The following is a 10,928-nucleotide window of genomic DNA, read 5'->3' on the forward strand; positions in this document are numbered from 1 at the left end:
TGAGCATCTTTTATGTGGTTAACGACCATTTGTATATCATCTTTGGAAAAATGTCTGTCCGAGTCCTTTGCTAAGTTTTTAATTGGGTTGCCTTTTTGTTGTTGAGTTTTTCATATATTCTGGATGTTACACTCTTATCAGATATACGATTCGTAAATACAGTCAATCCTCATTTACAGATTCTATATACGCAAACTTTACTCGTTAAAACTTAACTGTAACCCCCGAATCAATATTCATGGCACTTTAGTGCTCATTCATGTGCTTGTGCATAGTGGCAAAAATATTTGAGTTGCCCAGTGTGTACATTCCCAGCTGAGGTCAAAAAAGGTGACGTTTTGCCTCTTGTTTCAGCTCTCAGACTGTAAAGAAGCATCCTTTTTGTAATGTTTAGTGCCACTTTTGTGTTTTTTGTTGGTGATTTCACTGTTTAAAATGATCCCCCAAGTGTAGTACCAAAGTGTTGTCTAGCATTCCTAAACTCAAGAAGGCTGTGGGGTGCCTTGTGGAGAAAATGTGTGTTAGATAAGCTTCATTCAGACATGAGGACTAGTGCTCTTGGCCGTGAATTCAACGTTAATGAGTAAATAGTATATATCAATATATATTTAAAAAGGTGTCTTTAAGCAAAAACACATGAAGCAAGGTTATGTATTGACTGATGAAACTTATGACCAGAAGATCCCAGGATCTTTTTAAATTAGTTAATTAATTTATGGCTGCGTTGGGTCTTCGTTGCTGCGTGTGGACTTTCTCTAGTTGCAGCGAGCGGGGGCTACTCTTGGTAGTGGTGCGCGGGCTTCTCATTGTGGCGGCTTCTCTTGTTGCGGAGCACAGGCTCTAGGCACACGGGCTTCAGAAGCTGTGGCATGAGGGTTCAGTAGTTGTGCCTCATGGGTTCTAGAGCGCAGGCTCAGTAGTTGTGGCGCACAGGCTTAAGTTGCCCCACGGCATGTGGGATCTTCACCAACCGGGGCTCGAACCCATATCCCCTGCATTGGCAGGTGGATTCTTAACCACTGCACTACCAGGGAAGTCCAGATCCCAGGATCTTAACCCTAGGAGCATCTGTTCAGTATTCGTGGTGACTTTATAGAACATAACTACTGTAAGTAATGAGAATTGACTGTACTTTATCCCCTTCTTTGGGTTGTCTTTTTCACTTTATTGATAGTGCACACAGAAAAATTGATGCACGCACAGTTTTAATTTTGGTGAAGTCCAGTTTATTTTTCTTTGTTGTTGCTTATGCTTTTGGTGTCATATCTAAGAATCCATTGCCAAATCCAAGGTCATGAAGATTGACCCCTATATTTTCTTCTAAGATTTTATGGTTGTAGCTCTAATATTTAGGTTAATCCAGTTTGAGTAAATTTTTGTATATGCTGTGAGGTAAGGGTCCAACTTCATTCTTTAGTATGTGGCAATCCAGTTATCCCAGCACCATCTGTTGAGGCACCTATCTTTTCCCCTTTGAATGGACCTGGCGCCCTTGTCAAAAACCAATTGGCCATATATGTAAAGGTTTATTTCTGGGCTCTCAGTTCCACTCCATTGGTCTATATGTCTAGCCTTATGCCAGTACCACACTGTTTTGACTATTTTAGGTTTGTAGTGCATTTTCAAATCAGGAGTACGAGTCCTTCAGCTTTCTTGTTTATCAAGACTGTTTTGTTTATTCGGGGTCCCTAGGAATTCCATATGAATTTGAGGGTTGGTTTTTACATTTATGCAAAAAAAGTTGTTGAAAGTTTGAATTATGAATTATGGAAGGAATTATGTTGAATCTTTAGATTGCTTTGGGTAGTACTAACATCTTGACAATATTAAGTATTCCTATATATGAACACAAGATGTTTTTCCACTTATTTAGGTCTTATTTAATTTCTTTCAGCAATGTTTTGTAGTTTTCAGTGTACAAGTCTTTCTTTCACCTTCTTGGTTACATTTATTGATAGGTATTTTATTCTTTTAGGATGTTATTGTTAATTAGAATTGCTTTCTTAATTTCCTTTTCAGATTGTTCATTGCTGGTATGTAGAAACACAACAAATTTTTTTTGTTGATCTTGTAACCTGCAACTTCTCTGAACTTGTTTATTAGCCCTAGTAGATTTCTTGTGGATTCTTTAGAATTTTCTATATATAGGAAATTCTAAAGAATCATAAATAGATGTTGTTTTACTCCTTTCCAATTTGGATGCCTATTATTCTTTTTCTTCTCTAATGGTTCTGGCTAGAACTTCTAGTACTGTGTTGAATAGCAATAGTGAAAGAGGGCATCCTTGTCTTGTTCTTGATCATAAAAGAAAGCTTTCAGTCTCACCATCAAATATGATGTTCTCTGTGGGTTTTTATTAAATGCTGTTTATCATGTTGAGGAAGTTCTACTCCTAGTTTTCTAAGAGGTATTTTTTAAAACTTATTTATTTAATTTATTTATTTTTTGGCTGTGTTGGGTCTTCGTTGCTGCACACGGGCTTTCTCTAGTTGCGGTGAGCAGGGGCTACTCTTCGTTGCAGTGCGTGGGCTTCTCATTGTGGTGGCTTCTCTTGTTGCAGAGCACAGGCTCTAGACGCACGGGCTTCAGTAGCTGTGGCTCACGGGCTCTAGAGCACAGGCTCAGTAGTTGTGGCGCACAGGCTTAGTAGCTCCGTGGCATGTGGCATATTCCCAGACCAAGGCTCGAACCCATGTCCCCTGCATTGGCAGGCGGCGCCACCAGGGAAGCCCAGCAGGCAGATTCTTAACCACTGCACCACCAGGGAAGCCCTCTAAGAGGTTTTATCATGAAAGAGTTTTGGCTTTTGTCAAATGCCTTTTCTGCATCGATTGAAATGAGCTTACTTTTTTTAAAATTAAATTTATTTATTCATTTATTTTTGGCTGCATTGGGTCTTAGTTGCTGCACGCGGGCTTTCTCTTTTTGTTTTTTTTTGGTTTTGTTTTTGGTGTTTTTTTTTGCGGTACGCGGGCCTCTCACTGTTGTGGCCTCTCCCGTTGCAGAGCACAGGCTCCGGACGCGCAGGCTCAGTGGCCATGGCTCACAGGCCCAGCTGCTCCGCGGCATGTGGGATCTTCCCGGACCGGGGCACGAACCCGTGTCCCCTGCATCGGCAGGCGGACTCTCAACCACTGCACCACCAGGGAAGCCCCACGCGGGCTTTCTTTAGCTGTGATGAGTGGGGGCTACTCTTTGTTGCAGAGCACGGGCTTCTCACTGCGTTGGCTTCTCTTGTTGTGGAGCACAGGCTCTGGGCACGCAGGCTTAAGTAGTTGTGGCATGTGGACTCAGTAGTTGTGGCTCGCGGGCTCTAGAGCACAGGCTCAGTAGTTGTGGCACACAGGCTTAGTTGCTCTGCAGCATGTGGGATCTTCCTGGACCAGGGATCGAACCCGTGTCCCCTGCATGGGCAGGTGGATTCTTAACTGCTGCACCACCAGGGAAGCCCTAAGCTTACTTTTTTCCCCTTCGTTCTGTTAACATGATGTAGTACATTGATTCATTTTCTTTTGCTGAGTCACTCATATTCCTAGGATAAATCCCACTTGGTTATGGTGTGCCATACTTTTGATATGCTGTTGTATTACGTTTGCTAGTATTTTGTTGAGGATTTTCACACTTACATTCATAAGGGATATTGGTCTATACGTATCTCTTCTTGTGATGTCTTTATGACACATGGTAAAAGTATGTTTAGTTTTGTAAGAGACTGCCAACCTATCCTCCAAAGTGGTTATACCATTTTCCATTCCCACCAGGAATGAATGAGAGTTCCTGTAGCTCCGCATTCTCACCAGCATTTGGTGTTGTCAACATCCTGGATTTGGGCCATTCTAATAGGTATGTAGCGGTATCTCACTGTTGTTTTAATTTACATTTCCTTGATGACATATGGTGTTGAGCATCTTTTCATGTGCTTATTTGCCATCTGTATATCTTCCTTGGTGAGATTTCTGTTAAGGTCTTCGGCATGCTTTTATTTTTATTTTTTTTGTGGTACGCGGGCCTCTCACTGTTGTGGCCTCTCCCGTTGCGGAGCACAGGCTCTGGACGCGCAGGCTTAGTGGCCATGGCTCACGGGCCCAGCCGCTCTGCGGCATGTGGGATCTTCCCGGACCGGGGCACGAACCCGTGTCCCCTGCATCGGCAGGTGGACTCTCAACAACTGCGCCACCAGGGAAGCCCTTTGGCCTGCTTTTAAATCAGGTTGTTTGTTTTCTTACTAAGTTTTAGGAGTTCTTTCTATATGTTGGATAACAGTCCTTTTTTTAAAAAAAAATTCTATTTATTTTTTGGCTGCATTGGGTCTTCCTTGCTGCATGCAGGCTTTCTCTAGTTGCGGTGAGCGGGGGCTACTGTTTGGTATGGTGTGCAGGCTTCTTGTTGCAGTGGCCTCTCTTGTTGCAGAGCACGGGCTCTAGTTTTGTGGGCTCGGTAGTTGTGGCTTGCACGCTCTAGAGCGCAGGCTCAGTAGTTGTGGCACACGGGCTTAGTTGCTCAGCAGCATACGGGATCTTCCCGGACCAGGAATCGAACCTGTGCCCCCCCTGCATTGGCAGGTGGATTCTCAACCACTGTGCCACCGGGGAAGTCCCTGGATAACAGTCCTTTATCAGATTTGCCTTTTGCAAATATTTTCACCCAGGTTATGGCTTATCTTCTCATCCTTTTGAAACTGTCTTTCATAGAGCAGAAGTTTTTAATTTTAATGAAGTCCATTTCATCAATCATTTCTTTCATGGATTATGCCTTTGGTGTTGTATCTAAAAAGCCATTGCCATACTGAAGGTCATCTTGGTTTTCCCCATGTTATTTTCTAGGAGTTTAATAGTTTTGCATTTTACATTTAGATCTATGATCCATTTTGTGTTACTTTTTGTGAAGGGTGTAAGGTGTGTGTCTAGATTCTTTTTTTTTTTTTTTTTTTTTTTTGCCTGTGGATGTCCAGTTATTCCAGCACCATTTGTTGAAGACTATCTTGAAATACAAAGTACCTTAGTGGAATTAAGCTCTCTTTCTCCTTGACTTCCTTTGCACTTTATATTTCTCTTAAGGGGTTCATTACTTTCAATCTTGTATTATATTCAGGCCCTTGTTCATTAACTGTTTTTTACACAGGTACACAGCTGCTTTGACTGAAATAATACATTTATGTTATTCCTTCTGTCTGGCTTGTTCTTCTGACGTCACCACCACAGTTGCTGCCCCCTTGAGGCCTCCCTCATTCCCTTCCTGCTCTAGTCAATACTGACTGCTCCCCCTACATCTACCCAGCAGGTCCTAGTTGACTCTGTATGTACATCTATTTCACTAGCTTATAGCACTTTGAAGGCAGAAACCACATTTTAAAAAAAATTTTTTTAAGCTAACATTTATTGAACACTATGTGTCAAGCACTGGATTGAGAGAGTTACATGATTTATTTCAATCCATGGATGATCCATGAGGTAGATATTATTATTACCCCCACGGTATAGATAAGGAAAGCAAGCCTCACAAAGGCTCAAATTCACATACCTAGTAAGTGTTGGAGGCATAAAACATGAACTGTCTCCAGAGCTCTCACCCTTAACCACTGCCTCTAGTGCCTAGCCTTGTCTTCACAAAATTGTTGCTCAGTAAATGTTCATCAAATTGCACTGAAGATTGCAAGTTTGGGAGCCAGGAGAGAAAAAAGCAATGCCGGCTGGTTGTGCACATAGCCGGTGTTGGCAGGCAGTGTTTGTCTTTGGGGCAACAGCCTGTGATACTGGAATGAAATGATCTCAGCAAGAGACAGTACACTCCACAAGTCCTGAGAAAATTTCATTTGGCTCAGGAGTTGCTGACCTGAATAAAAGGGCATGAAATTGAGTTTTGTAGAGGGAAAGAGGAAAGAGGCCAAAATTCAGCTACAGAGTCAGATCATATGACAACCGAGGGAGTGATGGCAAAATAATGCGACATCATGGGCACCAGACACAGTAAATACAATAAAGTACAGCCAAGAAGCTTACGGGTACTGGCCACTTGCCAGATTCTGCTCCCCCAGACCACTGTCTCCCAAAAAGAAGTGTCATCTGGGACCTACCGGGCTGCACTGAATCGATCTGGTTGTGCCTTACACACACACACACACACACACACACACACACACACACAGGCATAATGATTGATTGCTTAGAATGGGCTCCTCTAGGATTACCTTTTTTTCTCTAAGTTAGTTTTCTCTTTAAATTTAACCTTCAGTTTTGAGTCACTTAGTTGGCTGCTGCATCAAATGATTCTTCGGCTTTATAGGGTCTCCCAGTGATGCCCGATGGGATCAGCACAGCCCCAGGTGCTAGTTGCTAATGCCTATAAAATACCACCCACCCCCAAAAAGGAGAATCATTTAACAGTTCTTTGGACTTCATCTTCAAAAGTAGCCAAAGAATTCAAGTGACACGTTATCCCAGGAAATCTTTTGCAATCAGTGAACTTACGGTATAACTAAGAACATTCAGAATACTACACACAGAGTTTAGTTGATCTTGGTATAGTGGTAGGACAGCAGTGATTATAAAATGAAAGTAACATGTACATGCTCTGTTGGGGGAGACTAAAGGGAAAGAGGTGTTCGGCCTAGAAAAACATTTCTCAGTGGATTTCCTATGAAGTCAATGTGTCTTGGGTTTAACTTTGAAACAAACTTAAAAATTTAAAAACTGAAAAAAAAAAAATACAGCCAAGAAGCTAGTAAGATGCAATACTTGAAGTCTGGGATCATTAGATCATTCGTTCTTTCAATAAACATGTGTTGTGCACACGATTTGCTCCCTGCCTGGCTACCCACCCTCCCGTCTCAGGCCACACAGCAAGCTCTGCTGCACGCTCGCCCGGCCTCGGCGCCGTGGCTCGCCTCCCACTCATTCTTGCCTTGCAGTTTTTCAGATACTCTTGCTCCAGATGTCCTCTTGGCCAGCTCCTTCTCTTCACTCCAGGCTCAGCTCTTCAGAGGCACCTTCCCTGGCCACCCTACATGAAGGAGTCCCTTATACATCATCCCTCAAATTTTCTTTGTAGCGCTTAACATGGTCTAAAACTACCTTGTTCGTTTACTTCCTTGTTTATTATTTGTCTGCCCACTACAACTGAAGTTCCATGAGGGCAAGGATCTCATCTGTCTTATTTATCACTGTATCCTCCACTCTGAAAACAGTCCTTGCTTATAGCAGGTACTCAATACATTTTAGTTGAATCAATGAATGTACCAACTATAAAAATTTACAGAATATGGGAAATAAATGAGCAAGCTTAATACAGTAATATAAATTAATAAATACTTGAGAATTAGTGGGCTGGAACTCATAACAGTAATGGAAGGGTATGCTTTGCTCGAAACCAAAAGAGATGGAAAAGGAGGAAAAGCAATATTTACAAATATCCATGGAAACTGAGAAAGGGAGGTCAGAGGTAAACTGCTTGGGTAAGAAAAGGAGAGGAAGAGATGTGATTTCATCATGGAAGATGTTTTACACCTGCTAAGCCCTGTTATTCTCTATCCTAGCACTTTGCCACAACCTGTAATTAAATAATTTGCTTGCTTACATGTTTATCACCTGTCTTCCCCACTTTAATTTAGGCTCTTTAAGAGCAGGAACCATGGGTGGTATCCTCAGCCCCTGGCACAGAGCAGGCCCTCAACAATATATTGGGTGGCGCACAGAATGCAGAAGTGAATACTGTGGACCAAGTGTTTCCCTAGAGGACGAGGGGACAGTGTACAGGGGAGAGAATTCTGTGCAAACAGCTAATGATTAATCCATTTAACAAACATGGAGTGAGGGCCTGCTGGGTGCCAGACACTGCTCGGTGCTACACACAGAGAGAATGACGCAGTCCCTGCGTAGAACGAGCTCACAGTCTCCTGCAGGTGATGGACAAGTGAGCAAGGGCCAAAAAGCGAGCTTGGACAAGAGCTATCCGGGATGAGAAGCGCCCTGTTAGAGGAAAGCACGTGGCACTATGTGAACCCAGATAGGGGCCATGTAGCCCAGACTAGGGGATCAGGAAAGGCTTCCAGGGAGTCAGCCAGATGGAGGGCACTGGGAGGGACTTTCCTGACAAAGGAAATGGTGAGCCAAAACCTGGTAAGCAGGGAAGGTTGCAGGATGAGGGAAAGACTCAGGGAGAAGAATCTGGGAGGCGGAATCTGGGTAGGACCAGCCTGGGTGTAGAGCAATGATTCAGTTAAAGGGATGGGGAAGAGGCGGGCGGGGATAAATTTTCAGGGGTGATGCACGTGTTCATCACCTTGACTTTGGGAAAGGTTTCACAGGTGTATACTTATATAAACTCCTCACTTTCAATGTGTGAAGTTTACTGTTCCTCAATTATACCTCAATAAAGTTGTAAAAACTAAAACACTAAAATAATAATAATGAAACAGTATTGGTTAGGTTGGCAACAGGTTGTAGATGTAGGCTTTGATTGCCTAGCTAAGGGGTGCGTAGTTAGAAAGGTGTCAGGCTTTTTCAAAGCACCTCCAACATCTCCTTTGGGCCAGGGAGGAAAGTGCTAACCTCAGACACCCATCCTTGAGGGCTGGATAAGAACTTCCTCAGGCTCCCTCTTGCCTCACAGAAGGTCTGTATTTCTGGGCAATTCCAGAAGTGCTCTGAAGACAACCAGTCTTCCCACCTTTGATTAAAGATGATATTTTGGTGTTCTGCAGGGGAGTGCCTTTGAGAGGCAGAGGTGGAAATTGAGAGGGGCCCGATACTGGGAGGGGCGTGAAGGACTGCAATTGCTAAGTACAGTGAGAACAGTTCTGTCCCTGGAAGCACCCCTAAGAGTGATGTGCTCAGGGCCTCCCAGCCAAGGCCAAGGCAAAGATCCCGGTGGTTGTAAATCCTGTAGACTACGCATCTATGTCTATTTGGCTTCCCTGTCACCTCCCAGCCCCACAGCCTCTTCTGAGCAACCAGCAAAGCACCAGAGCCTTCAGCTCTTTGAATGGAAATAATAACGTCTAATTCAGAGAGAGAGAGACAGAGATTGTGAGGATTAATTAAAATAAAGCTAATAGGTTGCCCATAGCACAACCTAGTTCGTCACAGATGCTCAGTAAATGTTCTCCCCTCCCCCACTCATAGAGAGGACATGAACATGTGACTTACAACTGAGAAATGCTCCTGTCTTCTCCTTCTGCCATTTCTATCCATGCAACAGGCATTGATTGAGCTGCTCTGGGCCAAGCCCTGTCTGGGGGCTGAGTTTACAAGAGTGAAAAAGACACAGTCTCCAATCTCCAACAGTCCACGGTGTGATTAATGCCACAGTGGATAGAAGCATGGGGAAATTACAGGAAAGAGGAAGGCGGGCTGCCTCGAGGAGGTGATAGCTACCTTGCCTGGGGAAACTCAATCACACCCTTCTATCTAAATTCAGATTTTTATAGATACAAATCTATAGAAATCAACTTTTATCACTTTTATCACCATCCATACCATTTTAGATGCTTAACAGAATTTCCATCTACTCCCTAACACCTGGCATTTCCTAGGTATGTAAGATATATTTAACAGTTACAGAGTGCTCTCCTCTTTTAAAAAAGTATTCCAGGGCCTATCAATTGAGGTGGTGGTTTACAAGCTGGGGTCCCAGACCCCGGGTCCTCAACAGTGATAGGGGTCTTTGAGCTGTTTTCATTATTGCCAAAGACTCAACATCAATCACGTTTAACCTTTCCTCAGGCTTCCCAGGGTCCTTTGGCAGTTACTTCTTCACTTTCATAGAATCCTAACACACAGCGAGGCAATGCTGATAGGCTCAGGCTGGGCAGAGGCTTGGATTGGCTGTTATACAGGATTTGGATTCAATTATTTTTGTAAAGGAAAATGAAGCAAGCATTGGTTAATAAATGCAGTTTTATTGCATACACAAATCCTCCACTACTCTGGGGGAAAATAACTAAAAGGGTTCTTAGTGGTAAAAAAGCTGGAAACCCCTTAGCTCAGGAAGCCTGAGTTCAAAGGGCAAAGAACTCTCTTTTACCCGTAAACTGCCCTTCCGTGACTTCCTGACCATTTCAGCAAAATATCTACCTCAGTTAGTTGTTGGGCCAGGAGGAGGTCAGAACTGGGGGCACCTCAGAACAAGAGAGGGTGGAAGTTCCAAAACCAAGGAGCCTTCAAAAAGAGAAGGCTGGAAAAAATCTCCCTGCCTGCCTTTGCTTTTCTCTTTGCACTTGGAACAGGAATTTTGAATGAACATGTATTACTCACTCGCTGACAGGCACCTTACATGCATTATTTTAATCAATGCCCACTTCACGGATCAGGTCACACAGTGGGCGAATAACTGAACCAGGACCACGAATCCAGACAAATCTGGTGCTTGAGGCCCTTTGACACTATGCTGTATTGCCTTTTGGTAGGACAAGGGCATATTAGAATTAGGGCAAATAGGTTTACCTTCTTCAGACGTCATTGCTTCTCGGTGACAATATTATGGATACCTTTTTTCCTTCACTTTTCTATAAGTTCTAAATTTTTCCTAAGAACTTTTTCTTAATGGCTTTTCTATGGATGGATTCATCACTAGTTAATGTCTGGAGGCTGTTCTGGTGGAGCTTTCCACCAAGGATATATGAGCTGCTTCTAGATTTGGGGAGTCATCAGCAGAGAGATGGATTCTGAAAAATCAGGGAGTGAATTAGGTTCCCCTAGGGTGAATGTGTGGAGTAGAAATTTGGGTTGAGGAAAGAATCTTGGAAGACAGTTGGTGGAAGAGGAGCTGGTGAGAGTGAGGAGAAACAGGAGGAAAACCAGAGAAAACCTCCATGTCTATTACCTTCTGTGTAATATGGCACAGTAATACTGTGCTGTGGAATACTGGCCGGTATTTTGTCAACAATCTCTACCTTCTTGTCTCAAGGAACACCTTGAAGGTATAAGAATCCT

Source organism: Grampus griseus (assembly GCF_964374135.1).
Source record: "Grampus griseus genome assembly, chromosome: 17".
NCBI lineage: Eukaryota > Metazoa > Chordata > Mammalia > Artiodactyla > Delphinidae > Grampus > Grampus griseus.